Below are 15,655 nucleotides of genomic sequence, written 5' to 3'. Positions count from 1 at the left end.
CCAAAAAAAGAAAAAAGAAAGAAAAAAAGAAAAAGAAACCTGCTGGAGGCTTATCTTTCAGTGTTCACATTCCTTCCCTGTGTCTCCTACCTATGAATCAGGAAACTGGGCACCACCTCCAACACCATTAAAATATTTGTATGATGTGGCTTTTAGCCTCACTTTCATTTAAAACTCTAGAGGGACTGACTGGCCTGGGGTCACAGAATAAGAAGAAGGGGACTTTAGAACACAAGACACTGAACTCATAATAGCAGCACAAGAAGAGACCTCAGAAGAAAGAATGTCAGAGAGGGAAGGTGCCATTAAATATAAAATGGAGAAATGACAAAGCCAGAGATGACCTTAGAGCATAGAATCACGGATTTTCTGAGTTGGAAGGGACCTCAGCAGTTGTAGAATTGAATCCATCTTCAAAAGGAACCCCCAGTACAATAGCCTCTGCTTAAGGACCTTCAAAGAGGGGGAACCTTGACCACCCAGGTCACCACTGGACAGCTCAGAATGTTAGGAAGTTTTCCCTTGACACCAAATCTCAATTTTGCAACTTCACAAATTTTTCGAACTTTGTGCCCATTGTAACTTGTGCCCGTGGCTTCTGGTTTTGTCCTCTGGCACCGTCCTGAGCAAGTCAATTACATCTTTCACATGACAGCTCTTCATCTACCTGAAGACAGCCATTCTTTCCCACTTCATCCTTCCCCCCCCCTCCCCCCGCCCCAGGTTAACTATCTTCAGTTCCCTCAAAGGACCCTCACGTGGCCCTACCTTTACCACCCTGGCTGTCCTCCTCTGGATGCTCTCCAGCTTGTCAGTGACTTTGCTAAAGTGTGGGATCCAGAACTAGACACAAAAACCCAGATAGGAGCTGAGTCAGATGTGGAAGGGACCTTGGAACACAGAACATCAGAGGTAGAAGGAACTTAGACCATAGAATGGCAGAGAGAGAAATGATCTTTGAACAAAGAGAGGCAGCATGGTACAATGCATATGGCAATGAACACGGAGTCAGAAAGACATGGGGTCCAAATCCTAAGTCCAACACTTACTAGTAAATCACTTAAACTTTAATTTCCTTTATTTCCTCATCTGTAAAATGAAGGCATTGCAATAGGTGGTTTCTGGAGTCCCTGTTGGCTCAAGATTTATGACCGTAAGAGTGCATGGAATGTTAGAACTGGGGAAATCCTTAGAACATAGAATGTCAGAATGGGAAAACTGAAGAATGTAGAGGTCAGGTGACTTGCTAGAGGTCAAGCAGAACACGGCAGGGTCAGGACTAGAGCCCCACTCTCTGAACTCACTTTCCTCACTACAAACCTTTGAAGTATAAAGTGTGCACATTATCCCTATTTTACAGATGAGGAAACTGAGGACTGGAAAGGTTAAGTGACTTACGCATGGTCACAGAGCTAGTCAGTGTCAGGGTTGGGTTTGGAATCAGTTCTTCTAACTTAAAGCTTCTAGTGCCTTGACCCAATGACATCCTGCCTGCCTCATCCTCCCTCCCTCCAACTCCCCACCATGACTTCCTTCCTGGAGGCACACACTCACCCAGCCTTCCTTCACAACAGGATGGTGATGGGTGGGTGGTCGGTATTTGCATAACAAATCTAAGTGAGCTCACTAGGGCTGGGTATGATGAAATTGCAACCAGATAAAGGAAGTTACCAGGCTCTTACCTACAACTGGACCCTGGCTTCTTTGAAGGCAGAAGGAATACCCTGAGATTCTCCCTTAGAGGCTCAAGGGCCAAATTCCATAAGAAAATGTTCCTGATTCCTCTCATTTGCTGGTGCCATTTATTTTGTATGCAGGGGGTAGCAGAAAGAGCATTGAGATTAGAATGAGAAGCCTTAGCTACAAACCATATGATTTGGGGGTAAGTCCCTTCATTTCTCTGAGACTCAGGTTTCTTGATCAATAAAATGATCGTTTCAATCTTTATCCTTCATCAAAGGGACCTTTTGAGGGAAGCTCTTCATAAATCCTAGAGTGCTAGAGAAATGTGAGTTATGATTAATTCTAGTTGTTTTCCAAGGATGCAGTTCTGGGTTCTAGTTCCAGCTTGGCCACTACTAGGTAAGCAAATTGAATCCCTCAGTTTCCCTATCTGTAAAATAAGGTGAGGGGGTAGAATTAGATGTTCTTTTAAGGCCTCCTCTGAATCCTAGGCCATTCAGCAGTCTGGAAGCATTTTGTACTTAGGAGGCAGTGTTTCTTGGGCCTTGGCCCTCCCCCAACACTGGTAAACCCCCAGAGCAGGCACTCTGCTGATGTCAATGTTTTTATGAGCAGGAAGTGAAGGGAGCATGAACATAGCAGGGGAAACAGTGATGCATGTGATTACACCCAGAGAGCTTATTGGAAACATTTGCCGCGGATACGGCCCCAGCCTTTCTCCTGGTAGATCATTTAGAGGTTGACCTCAGGGCCTCTCTCAGCTGAGTCCTTTGACCAGATGCTAACTCAGCAATAGCCGAGCAGCCACCTGCCTCTCACTTACTTCAGCTCACTCTTACTCCTGCCATTGGCCAGGAGAGATATGGAGAAGCTAGTCTCAGGAGTACAGGAAAAAAAACAAAAGAAAACCTGAACCTGCGATGAGAAACCCTGGGTTCTGGTCCACACTCCACCACTTTCCAGCTGTAAGGCCCCGGACAAATCACTTCATCCCTCAGAGCCTCACTTTACCCATTTGTAAAATGGGTACAGCAAGATATGGGTTGCCAAATGAAGAAAAGTGCTTTTGTAAACCTGAAGGTGTCACAGGTGAAGGATGGCTGGAATTCACTCTTTCACTCCTCTCCCCCTCCCCCCATCTCTTAGGATCTATTCCTTCTTTCCAAGGCTCATCTCAAGTACCAACTACTGTGCTAAGTCCATCCTCATCTTCCAAGTGATAGTGCCCCCAATTACATTGTATTTCTACAATACAAATATAATTACATTGTATTTGTATAATAGACACAATGTACAAAAGCTAGAATTACATTGAATTTCTACAATACAAATATAATTACATTGTATTTGTATAATAGACACAATGTATAATAGCCATAATTACACTGTATTTCTATAATACAAATATAATCACATTATATTTGTATAACAGACACAAAGTAGAAAAGCTATAATTACATTGTATTTCTACAATACAAAAATAATTATATTGTATTTGTATAATAGACACAATGTACAAAAGCTATAATTACATTGTATTTGTGCAATACAAATATAATTAATTACTTTGTATTTTTTGTATGCATATTGTATATACCTATGTCCTTGCAGTCTTTCCCCAATATTATAATGATACGTAATTTATACTTTATATAGATATGTAATATAGTTATATGCAATAACTATATGTGCAATAATTTTATATGTAATATTTATATATAATTTATATGTAATAATTTTTGCTATTGTTCAGTTGATTCAGTCATGTCCAACTCTCCATGACCCTGTTTGGGGTTTTCTTGGCAAAGATACTAGTAAGGTTTGCCATTTCCTTCTCTGGCTCGATTTCCAGATGAAAAAAACTGAGGCAAGCAGGGTGAAGTGACTTGCTCAGGGTCATCCAGCTAGTCAGTGTCTCAGGTCAAATTTGAACTCAGGTCTTCCTGATTTCAGGCTCAGCACTCTCTCCACCTACCAGTCCCCATGTACAATGATAATACAGCTTAATACTAGCACAGCACCTTAAGGTTTGCAAAGTACTTTTACACATGTGATCTCACTTGAGATTATAGAGAGCACAAGCTCCCTGAGGGCAGGCACAAGTAGTATGTGCTTAATAAATGCTTATTGATTGATTGATTTGGAATCAGAAAACCATAGCTTCTCCTCTGCCCTTATCTGCCTGTGTGTCCTTGGGGCTCTCAGTTTTCTCATCCATGAAATGACGCAGTCAGACTAGATTGCCTTTGAAATTCCTTCCATCCACAGAGCTGTGAGCCCCCAGGCTCATCCAGGTCCCAGATTCCTCATTTGTCAAAGGAGGGGCTGGACTAGAAGGGAACTCTAAAGGTCTTTTCAGTGGAAAGGGAAATAAATTTGGAGTCACCAGGCCTGCATTTGAATCTCAGCTCTACCATTTGCTATCTACATGACCTTGGGTAAGTCACTGAATCTCTTTGGGTCTCAGTTTCCTCAGCCATAAAATGACGGGCTGGAAGAGAGGAGAATTATATGGGGCCCATATTGAACTCACAACTGCATCTCCTCTTGGCTGCTAATGTAAGCTTGGATATGGCACTTCATGTCCTTGTGCCTCAGTTTCTTCAGCTGAAAAATGGGGGGGGGGTGGCCAGTATGGTTCCTGAGGTCACTTCCAGTTCTGTGTCACTTCCAGATTTGTCATTCTATGCAATGAGGACAGAGGTAAATCCCTGGCTTGGGAAGCTCTGACTGTAGTCCCTATTGACCCACAAGCCATCTTTGGGGATGGGGCTACTAGCAGAGCCTGGTGAATTTGGCCTTTTTCAGGGCTGAAAGCAGCTGGCTCTTGCCTGCTGCTACAGGGCCCTGCCATGCCTTCATTATCCTGGAAGAGTGTTGGAAACTAGGGATGGGGGGAGTCTGGTGTGTGAAGGGAGGAAGTTACAGGGGCAGATGTTGCCAGATCAGCAGATGTTACTTCTCAGGCTCTTACCATCTTTCAAAAAAAAAAAATCCCCAGACTCCATTCAGGACACAAATCAATCAGGCAGTGAAAAGGGGCCTTGAAGGAAATGTGGCTCCAGAGCACTTCTGGCCAAAAAGGAAACCCAGTTTTCCTCTCCAAACTCACTCCATTTGTGTAAATTCTAAGGCCCAGATCCGGTGATGGCCCACTCATGAATACTGGGATCAGTTTTACAGACCAGAGTAATTCATCTGAATCATGGCACTTTGGTGGATTGGACAATGTGTAACACAAGATGGGAAGACATGAAACAGAAACTTTTAAGCACTACAGACACAGTTTCATATAAAGGAAAGATTGCTAGTTTTGAAGTCGAAGGTCCTGAGTTCAAATCTGGGCTCTGTGTGACTTTGGACAAGTGATTTTCCTCTCTAATATTCAGTTTCCTTATGGGTAGAATGAAGTAGTAAGACTAGCAGAACTCCAAGGGACCTTCCAGCTTTGGATTTGGGTATCCTATGATGGCCTGGAGTGAAGGAGTCTGGGAAGGGAAGTGAGGAACAAAGGGGAAAAGGGGGCCAAGTTCTCCTCATAGCTCCAGCTGGCACCAGTGAGCCCCTTCTGATGGATGCCTCCTGTTGTAGCCCAATGGTGGAGAGTGCCAGAGGATCTCAGCCGGCAAACAGAGGCTGGCCCCTGAGTGGCATATGGGTGGGCACGAGAGCTTCTTTATCAATGCCAGGAGGATGAATGGCTGCTCTGTGCCCATTGGGGGAGGGGCTGAGGTAATGTGAGATGTGTGAGTTCTGGGTGTTCTGGGACCCAGCCCACCTTCCCTGCTGTCTGGGACGGATCCCAATGACCTCTTGTTTCAGCTTTTCTCTGTAGACTTCAGACCTGGGATAGAATAGACTTTTTAAAGCCAACAGGGACCTTAGAGATTGCCGAATGCCACCCTTTCCTTTTTATGGTGTGTCTATCTTGATTTGATATGTGTTTGCATGTCATCTTCCCCCTTAGACTGTGAGCTCCTTAAGGGCTAGGACTGTCTTTTGATTTTCTTTGCATTCGCAGAACTTAGCATCGGCCTGGCACATATCTACTCAGTCATTACAGTTGTTTCTGATTCTTAATGAACCCATTTGAGGTTTTCTTGGCAAAGATACTTGACAAAGATTACCATCTCCAGCTCATTGTACAGATGAAGAAATCGAGGCAAGCAGGGTTCAGCGATTTTCCCAGGGTCACAAAGCTAGTGTCTGAGGTCAGATTTGAACTTGGGGAGATGAAGTTTCCAGACAGAGAACTCTGTGCACTATGGTGCCACCTAGCTGTCTTGATTAGAAGAACACAGTAGGAACTTAGCGCTGATTGACAAAAGAAAGAACCAAAGATTCAGAATGCTTAATTGGCTTGAGTAAAGTCACACAGTAAATAGCCAAAATCGGATCCCAGCATCACAGGATTAGGGGGCTCAAGGCAGCCTGAGTAACCCCAATTCTCTCATTTAATAGATGGGGAGACTGAGTCTCAGAAAGATAAAGCAACTTGCAGAAGGTCCCAGAAGCAGTAAGTAGGAAAGACAGGATTTAAGCCCAAGGCACCTTACTCCGGTTCAAATTTTTTTTTTTTCCTCTACACCAGCTGGCTCCTCCTCCCTGCAGAGCATTTGGGAGATTTGGGCAATGAGCCTTGGAGAGCTGTGTTTAGTCCTGTAATGGGCCTTCATACCACAGGGCACCAAGCATTAAACTTGGGGGACCTGGGTTCAAGTCTTGATTCTGCCACTTACTACCTGTGTGATCTTGGCCAAATCGTCTTCTTTGTGCCTCAGTTTCCTTATTTGAAATGCGAGGAAGTTGGACCAGATGGTCTCTAAGGTGCCTTCTACCTCTAAATCTCTGATCCTGTTAGAAAATTACCCTCAGTCCTCAAAATACTGAGGGATCCAATGGCTAGAACCCATTCAACATTTTGTTTCCCTAAAGGGCAAGAGGGAGAGTCCCACAGCAGGACAGTCTCACATTATTTATATGATCACAACTGGCAGTATCATGGCATCAATGTCCTTAGCACAACAGACACTATGTATTTTTAAAAGGTAACATTTATTTTTTGGAAATTAATCCTACTTCAAAGACATACACGATCTAGGCAGCTAGGAGGCACAGTGGGTAGAGTGCTGGGCCTGGAGTCAGGAAGATTCATCTTCATGAGTTCAAATCTAGCCTTAGACATTTACTAGCTGTGTGACCCTAGGTAAGTCACTTCACCCTGTTGGCCTCAATTTCCTCATCTGTAAAATGAGCTTGAGAAGGAAATAGCAAACCCCTCCGGTATCTCTGTCCAAGAAAATCCCAAATGGGTTCACAAAGAGTCAGGTGAAACTGCAACAACTGAGTAACATCAACACCCTATTTAAAGCAATCCAAAGCAGTGCATTGCAAAACAATTCTGAGAAACTTGGAAAGATTTCTATGAACTGATGCAGAACCATGTCAGCAAAACCAGGAGGACAGTTCATGCATAACCACAATAAAATAAAGGAAAACGACCCTGAAAGAACAATCGTCTTCGACCACGACTTCAGTGACCTGATGGGGAGAATGTTCCCCCTCTTTCGGCAGAGAGGCAGTGGCCTTACAGGTACAGAACAAGGCATAACTGCATTAAATTATTTTACAGATCTGTACTTTCTTGTGCAAAAGAGGATTCAATAAGGATAGGTGGTAGTCTCTAAGTAGTGATAGTGATAGAAGAAAAAGAACATTTTTTTTTAATGTAATGCAATGGGATACTTTTTGTAAAGTGAAAAATCACTTTTGTGGCATGTACATTAGCTCTCAGTGTAGAGCGTCACTGTGGAAGAGTGCCAGATTTGGAGATCTGGCATATGACCTCTGGGCCAAACTCCAGCACTTTTACTATGTCAAATCACACAGAGTCAGGTCGAGGCCCTTCCTTACCTCCACAGCCAATGATGGACTCCAAGCAGACGTTCAGTGCTTTCCCAGAAGTTCAGTTCAGGGGCTATCAATCAGGACCTCTGACTATGCAAGTTCCCAGGCCACCCAAAGCAAGTTCACCTGTTGGGCACAAGCAAAGCCAACAATGACCCTTCCTCTAGATTGTCAATAGGACTTCCGATGTGGCTCCCCCAACCCAAACCCAGGTGTTTCCCAATCTTTTCCATTGATCTGAAATCTGTGCTAAACTATGATCATTTGTGATATGGAGCATAAAGACAAGGGAACACTGTGGAGAGCATCATGGCTGTAAATATCGGAGAGGTCATCGCCTGAAGAATCCAGCCATGTTCTGCTTGGCCCCAGAGAGAAGAACCAGAAGCCCTGGTTTGAGGTAAAGGAAAACCTTCTAACAATTGGAGCATTATCTCCAGGTGGGATGGGTTGCCTCTCATGGGAGTGAGTTCACCATCATTCAAGGTATTCAAGCAGAGCTAGATGGCCAACAACTACTCAGGTGTTGTGTAGTGGGGTCACTCAGTCAGGTTCAGGATTCTAACTCAGATTCTGGAATTTAAATATTTGGTGAGTCTCAGAATCCTGCTCATTTCATTGGTTCTCTGCCACCCACCACCCACCTCAGCTGCCCCATTTCTCTCCACATTCTGGTTCTCAACCCAATTCAGTCTCTCCTCTTCTCCTTTCCCTTCTATGCTTGATATCATATCTTGGGTATGGGGAGGCAGGGGAAGCTGTGCCTGACCCAGCAACTAAACCAATGCTATAGTGTTAGACACCCCTGATGTCAAAAAGAGACAAAAATGCCAGCTCCCCACTGACTAGCTGATCCATCCATACCCTCCAAGAGGCTGGGCAAGGACTGGCTCAGGGGTGCCTGAGGCCCCTCCTCCTCCCTTGTCTCCCCACTTCTCCCTCCTGGGCTCTGATCCCTGCAGGGAAGGAGCCAGCATCAGCCAGGGAAGTACTTGTCCACTAGCCAGCAAAATGCAAATGTGATTAGCATGCCCAAGCTGGCGGGCGCTAATGTCACGCCAGACGGCATGGGATGAGGATCCTGTCGGGCAGATTGGGGGAAGTATCTCTTCCAGCTCACAGCTCATCCCCCTGAGAAGTGTGATTTCAGGCTTTTTCTCCCAAAGAGCAAAATAAATAAATAAATAAATAAATGAGTGAGGGAGTTAAGTAATAAAAGCTAAGACTGTGTTAACACCACCGTGACTTACAGCTGTCACATCTTCCCATGCTAGTGCTCTCTCTGCTCTCTCCCTCTCTGTCTTCCTCCCTCCTTTTCTCTCTCTCTCTCCTCCCTCCCTCTCTCTCCCAATTTTTCTCTCTGTCTCTCTCCTCTCTCTTTTTCTCTCCTCCCTCTCTCTTTCCTCCCTCTCTCTCTCTCCCTCTCCCTCTCTCCCTCTCCTTCTCCCTCCCTCCCTCCCTCTCTCTCTCTCTCTCTCTCTCTCTCTCTCTCTCTCTCTCTCTCTCTCTCTCTCTCTCTCTCTGTCTCTCTGTCTCTGTCTCTCTGTCTCTCTCTCTCTGCATCTGTCCCTCTGTCTGTCTCTCTTTCTCATTTTCCTCTCTTCCTGTGATTACTCTTTGTGTGTGTGTCCCTCCCTCTCCCTCCCCCTCTTTGGCATTCATTGCTTCACTTGACGGATCACAGAAGCATTGGGCTTAGGCCCTCAAGAGGGGCTTTGCTTAGTATCACCCTTTCATTTTACAGTTTTGCAGGGCAGGAAATTGAGGGCCAGAGAGGGGCAGCTGCTTACCCAAGGTCACATAGCTAAAAAGTGGCAGAATCAGGATTTGAACCCAGATGCCCTGACTTTCCACTCCATCCCACTGCCTCACATCAGTGTCTTAGTATAGCAGACAGAAAGTTGAATGGGTAAATCACTGGAGTCAGAATCCTGTCTCTGCTGTCTATTCTATTGCAATGGGCAAATCAATTTTGTTCTCTGGGACTCAGTTTCCCCACCTGTGAAATGAAGAGAGTTGAACTATGTGATTTGCTGGTCTTAAATCCCATGATGGTGACTATGGCAGCTGGGATTCCAATAGCATCCCCGACTTGAGGCTCCAGTTCTTCCAGATACCACACTGCTCTAGTCTGGACCTGTTATGTTCTTCTATTCCTTGCTTTTTCCCATGAATGATATTCCATCTGTGGCTTTTGTTACTGAGCGTAAGTTGTCTCTCATGCCAGGAATGTCCACCCTCCTCACCTTTGCCTCTTAGAATCCCTGCCTTCCTTCAAGGTTTACTTCAGGTCCCACTTTTCCTGTGCCCCCTGTGTTCAGAGCCTGTCTCCCCCCTCAATATAAAGAGGTTTTTGGCTGGGCCTGGCTTTTTGTAAGCATACAGGGCTCCTGGGGAAGACTTTATTCTCTCATCACAGGTGGGCATCTTCTCAGAAACTTAGCATCTTAGACAGCTGCTCGGGATACTGAGGAGGTAAAGTGATTTGCCCAAGGTCACCCAGTCCATCTATATCAGAGGCAGGTTGAACTCCATCCTTCCTGACCATAATAGAAGCCAACCTTCTATCTGTTCTGTCCAACCACCCCAATATTACTTTGGAAATATTTTGTATTTAACTGCCTGTGTATATCCCTTATAGAGTGTAAAGTCCTCACAGGCTGGGAGGGTTTTGTTTTGTATCCCTGGCACCTAACACAGTGCCCTACACACGAGAGGGGCTTAATAAATGCTGAATGAATCTTCTGTCACAGAAATTCAAAGCAGGCAGGATTTCATGGGCACCTGTTAGACTGTCTGTCCCAACAGGGACATTTCTCTTCCTAAAGGGGAAAGGGAAGATGGAGGTTCTACCAAGAAACAGGACAGTTGTGATGAGAAACATTCCGATGTCATGACCCGAGAACCCGGACCCAATGAGCTAGGCATGGCTCAAGTCAAGCCTCAGTCTGGGTACCCTGTGGGAACCACAGCCCAATCTGGGCACTATCAGAAGAAATATCCTCCTCAACCTCAGCTCCAACCCCTGCTCTATTACCTGGGAGATTTCTCTACCAGGGAATTGTCCCCTGACATTCTGCCGTGTTTTCCTTGGCACTCTTTCATTTCATTATTCCTTTTGGCTCGGAACGGGCTCAAGAAGTCACCCCCCCCCCAGTCACTGAGAGAGCGGGGAAGTAGAGGAGATCTTGTAGATGTATCCATACTGGGAAGGCACAGGCCTTTAAACCACCTCCCTTCAAAAAATACCTTAGGCGCTTCAGCTAAAGCCTGGATGAAGAAAAGATCTGGCTAAGAAAAATAACTTCTATTCCTGGAGAGATGTAACTGGACAAAGTGTTTTCTCACCATAATCCCCTGTGGTAAGCAGCATGAGGATTACTTTCCCCATTTTATAGAGGAGGAAACTGGGGATCAGTTAAAGTTAAGTAACTTACTAGGAGTCACACAGCTCGGAAGTATCAGAGCTGAGGCTGAAAGCCAGCTTTTCTTGATCCTAACCAAGCACTACCACTTTCCTCCCCCCAGGTTTTTCTGTGTGGGATGGGGCATGGCTGGGTTGGACCAATTCTATCATGTCATAGCTGTGGACACCTCTCAGTGAGGATAATCTTCTCCCAGTCCAGACTGGCCCTTGCAAGGTCCCACAGTAAACAGAGTGCTGCATTTGGAGCTAGGGAGACCTGAGTTCAAATGCTGCTTCAGACACATGAGTTGTGTGACCCTGGGCAAGTCACTTAACCTCCATCTGCTTCTGTTTTGATTTTTTTTTTCATTTGTAAAATGAGGATAGTCACCACATCTACTTGCCAGGCTTGTTGTGAGCATCAACTGAGATAATCTACATAAGGTGTTTTGCAAACTTTAAACCCCTATATAAATGCTAGTAGCTATTACAGTTTTAGTTGCTTTGGACATTGAGAAGATGAGGGACTTGCCCAGGGTCATACAGTCTAATATGAGTCAGAGGGGAAACTTGAATTCGGATTTTTGTGACTGGCTATGTACACCCCTCATGCCACATTGGAAGGCCAAGGAATTTAGTGCTGGAAGAGATCTCAGAGAGCCCTGAAATTGGCAGTGTGGTATAATGGAGAGAATGGATGAATCAGAAAGAATTTGGATTTAAAACTTATCTCTGGCACTTGGTAACTGCACAACCATTGTTCGGTCACCTCAGAACTCTGAGGGGGCAGTTTTCTTACCTGTAAAATGGGATTAATGATACTTGCACTATCTCTATCACAGGGATTTTGTGGAAAGACTTTTTAAACCTTAGGGTATTATAAAAAGTTGCCTTTTTAAAAATCTAGCCCAACCTTATCAGTCAATCAATTACCATGTATTAAGCACCTGCTATTATAGACGGTGGTAAGTACCATTTTTGTAAGTGCTAAGTAAGAGAGACAGGCTTTGAATTAGCTCCTCTACCTCCAAATTAGTGTTTGAGGAACTCTGCACTGCTCAGGATTGCCTGACTGGACAAAGGCGAGCTCCATAAACAGAGAAACTTTAATGCCAGGTTAGTAGCAGCCCAGGCCTTACCAGGGAGAAGGATGAGGGACCTGCAAGTTGGAATTCAGAGGTGTCCTAGCTAACACCTGTCCCCATTCCCTAAAAGGAAGCACAAATCTTTCCTGTAGGACTGCCATCCTATCTAGAATCTCTTCTCTTCCTTATTAGAGATTCATGAGAAAAAGATCTCATATTTATATGATGTTCAACAGTCACAGAGCGCCTCTTCCTTATGTCTAGCATAGCCATAAACTCTTAGGACAGCTAAGAATTCATTGCTGAATCAATAATGGAAAACCAGCACAGCGGACACTAAAGGACATTGGGCTGGTTTTTAGGAGACCTGGGCTCTAGATCCAACTCCTCTAGAGGGAAGACAGAAGGCCATAGCATCTCTCTGCCCCTTCCCCACATTGTGAAAGCCCTTCCCAAACTGTTCCTACAACAAAAATACCTCATCTCTTATCCCAGTGAGTGTCACTGGCTTCCTTCAAGATTAGGCTAAAATGCCTGCTTCTATACATGGTCTTTCCCAGACTCTCTACTCCCACCCCCCAAATGCCAATGTCTTCCTTCCCTTGTTAAGCTACTGTGCATCCACTTTGTATGTTTCTTGTATATTCTTATCTACATACAGTTAGAATTCAAGTTTCTTAATGGCAAGGACTATTTCACTTTTGATATTTTATCCCTAGGACTTAGCACAGTGTCTGGCACATAGTAGACATTTAAGAGATGCTTGACTGATTGCCTATAGAGTCCAAGACTCCCATGCCAGCTCCCAGGAGGCTCTGTTTTAGATTTAAACAATTACAGAAGAGAAAGGCACCTTAGAAGATAGATGATCAAAATTGGAAGGACTTTGGGACACAGACTATCAAATCTAGAAGGAACCTTAGAATGCAGAATGCTGCAACTCAGAAGTATCTTAGAACCCACCATTTCAGAGCTGAGGGGACTGCAGAATACAAAATGGGAGCTGGAAGAGACTGTGGAACACAGGATATTAAGACTCCGAATGTTAGGGCTGGAAGAGACTTTAGAACAGAGAATGTTGAAGTCGGAAGGGAACTCAGAACATTGCAGCTTGAATCACATAGCTGAAAGAGACCTTGGAATAGAGAATGTTTGGAGTTAGAAGCCTCCTAGAACATAGACTGTTGGGGATCTTGGCTATCTCCTAGACTATCTTATTTACTGACTAAATTCCAGTGAAAGGAAAGGAAGGCTCCAGGTCACATAAACATTAAGTAGCAAAGTTGGGATTCACACTCGTAGCCTCGAATACCACTTCTGGTTCTATTTCATTACAGATACCTGGAGCCCCAGTGAAGCCAGGACCTGTAGACCATCTCTTTCCTCAACTTTCTGACCCTCATGTTCCCACAGGGGCTCCCACTCTGCATCCTGGACTTAGAGTCAAGAAAGCCCCACTCTGAGCCTCAGTTTCCTACTGGCTATAACAAAGATCATATAGTTACACTACACACCACACAGAGGTCTTGTGATTGGCATGCCAGAGTAATATGTGATATTATTATATCTTCATTATTCTTATTATGTTATAAGGGTAAGAGTAGAGTTTCACAAATACAAGTCAAACCAAAGCCAAAGGCAGATTTTCTTCTATAAGAAATGCCATTGAAAAAAAAACAAACAAAAAAAAGTGGGGGTGGCCAGGTGGCTCAGCAAGTAGGAGCACCGGCTCCAGTGTCTGGATGACCTGGATCAAATCTGGGCTCAGATACTGAGCACCACACCCAGAAATAACTGGCAGTGTAACCTTGAGCAAGTTACTTAACCCCAATTGCTTATATAAAAAAAGAAATGCCATTGATTAAGTGGCAAAAGAAAAAAAAGAAATCAAACTCCCAATAAACCAGCCCTTAGTATATGAAGTGTAGCCAAGAAGTTGACTTTGGGCTGCATTCATAATGAAGAGAGAGGGAAGGGAAGGAGAAAGAGGAGGAGAGGGAGGAGGAGGAGGAAGGGAAGGAGGAGCAAGGAGAAGAGGGGAAAGAGGAGGGGAAGGAGGAGGGAGAAGGAGAAAGAGGAGAAAGAGGAGGGGGAGGGAAAAGAGGGGGAAAGAAAGGGGGAGGAGGGAAAGGAGAAGGGGAGGGGAAGAGGTAGAGCATTGGGGAAGAAGAGGAGGAGGAGGATGGTGAGAAGTCAGAAAAGAGGGAAGAGGAGGAAGAAGGAAGAGGGCAGGGGAGGAAGAGGAGTAGGGGGAAGGAGAGGAAAGGAAGAGAGAAGGAAAGGAAAGACAAAAGCAAAAGAAACCCACAGAAGGAAAAGAACCAAACCCCTGGTGACAAACAGAGACCTGGGCAGGATCTAATGGGCTCCCACATCTGCCGCCAGAGTCAGACACCCACTTTGGCTCCATCAGCACTGACAGCTTCCAGAGAAGGTAACAGGAGGGAGGCTTGGGCACCATCTGACCTTGGGCCACAGGGGCCAACTTGTAAGTCCAGAAGTCCAGAGCTTGTGGAAGGAGGGTAGCCAGAGCAGGCTCATTCAGTAGGTGCTGAGGGAGTCCAGGGAAGGGCCAGCAAGTTCCTGGCTGGGCTAGCAATAAGTTTGGGGGTGGGAAATCACCTGAGGACGGGTTATCCTCCCACAGGAGTTTCAATCCTTCTTTCTACCTTTTCCTGCCAAGGGCTACTAAAATGTCAGCAACCACTACTAATAAAAACGAAGTGCTGTAGCCTAGAGGGGCAATCCCTGTCCTGGCAATCAGTAAAGCTAAGTGCAGATCTCTTACTTACAACATGAGTCTGGGCACGTAAGTCATTTCCCCTTCCTCTAGCCCCTGGTTTTCTCATCTGTACAAAGAAAGGTTTGACCTAGAGATGATTCCTGAAATCCTTTCTGATTCTAAATCCTATGATCCTAATTTTTTAATTATTATTTTTGACAAGGAAATGAGTACTTACTTATTATTGAAAAATTGAATGCCAGAAGACCCCCATCATCAAGATGTCCGGATACAAGCAGTGCTGAGCAGCAGCCACAGGCAAACCCAGGCTGCCCACTGAGTCCTCACTTGCTGAGTATTAGCCCAAATCCATTGGGACCTTTCCATCCTCAATCCAAGACTATGCTGAATCACCATGTTTGGATCCTCACAGACAGACAAGGTCAGAGACAGGGTAGGTAGAGGCCAAGATCAAGGAATGGGAAGTTCTAAATAAAAACAACCTTCCTGTCCAGTCACCCTCCATAGGGCAGGGTACCGGATTCTTGCAGCATCTGGTATAGGAAACACTAAGATTGGCTAGGACTTCTGAAATAGGACACAGTTGACTTTTTGTCTGTCTTCTTTGTTCTAAAGACATCCTAATGTTCTAGGATGGTACAGTGTAAAGATTAAACTGAATGCTGAGTCATGGGCTCTGAGTTAAAATCCCCCATTGACACTTACTAACTGTGTGACCTTGGGTAGGTCAGTAAACTTCAGGCTCTCTCTTTTTAAAATGAAAGGGTTAGACCAGATGGACCCTGAGGTTCCTTCTACCTCATAATCTATGTTCCTATGAGTTCATGGCTA

At 44.9% G+C, this 15,655-nt stretch overlaps 1 protein-coding gene across 4 annotated transcripts in view; it reads right to left on the bottom strand.

Moving 5' to 3' along the window:
- The window catches only part of TSPAN18 (tetraspanin 18), a 292,916-nt gene that overhangs the window by 74,010 nt on the left and 203,251 nt on the right, over positions 1 to 15,655 (bottom strand). Inside the window, exon 2 of one of the 4 annotated variants that reach the window (XM_069091471.1) lies at positions 7,597 to 7,716. The exons of the other annotated variants lie outside the window; for them this stretch is intronic. The gene's annotated coding sequence lies outside the window, so the exon portion shown is untranslated. The remainder of the gene's footprint in view (positions 1 to 7,596; positions 7,717 to 15,655) is intronic. 4 annotated transcript variants of the gene reach the window in all.

This window comes from Petaurus breviceps, unplaced genomic scaffold (assembly GCF_028583685.1).
Source record: "Petaurus breviceps papuanus isolate PSGF00001 unplaced genomic scaffold, PetGlider_PUasm1.0 188, whole genome shotgun sequence".
NCBI lineage: Eukaryota > Metazoa > Chordata > Mammalia > Diprotodontia > Petauridae > Petaurus > Petaurus breviceps.
Note: the sequence above shows the minus strand (reverse complement) of the source record. Positions and strands in the feature narration are given on the sequence as shown.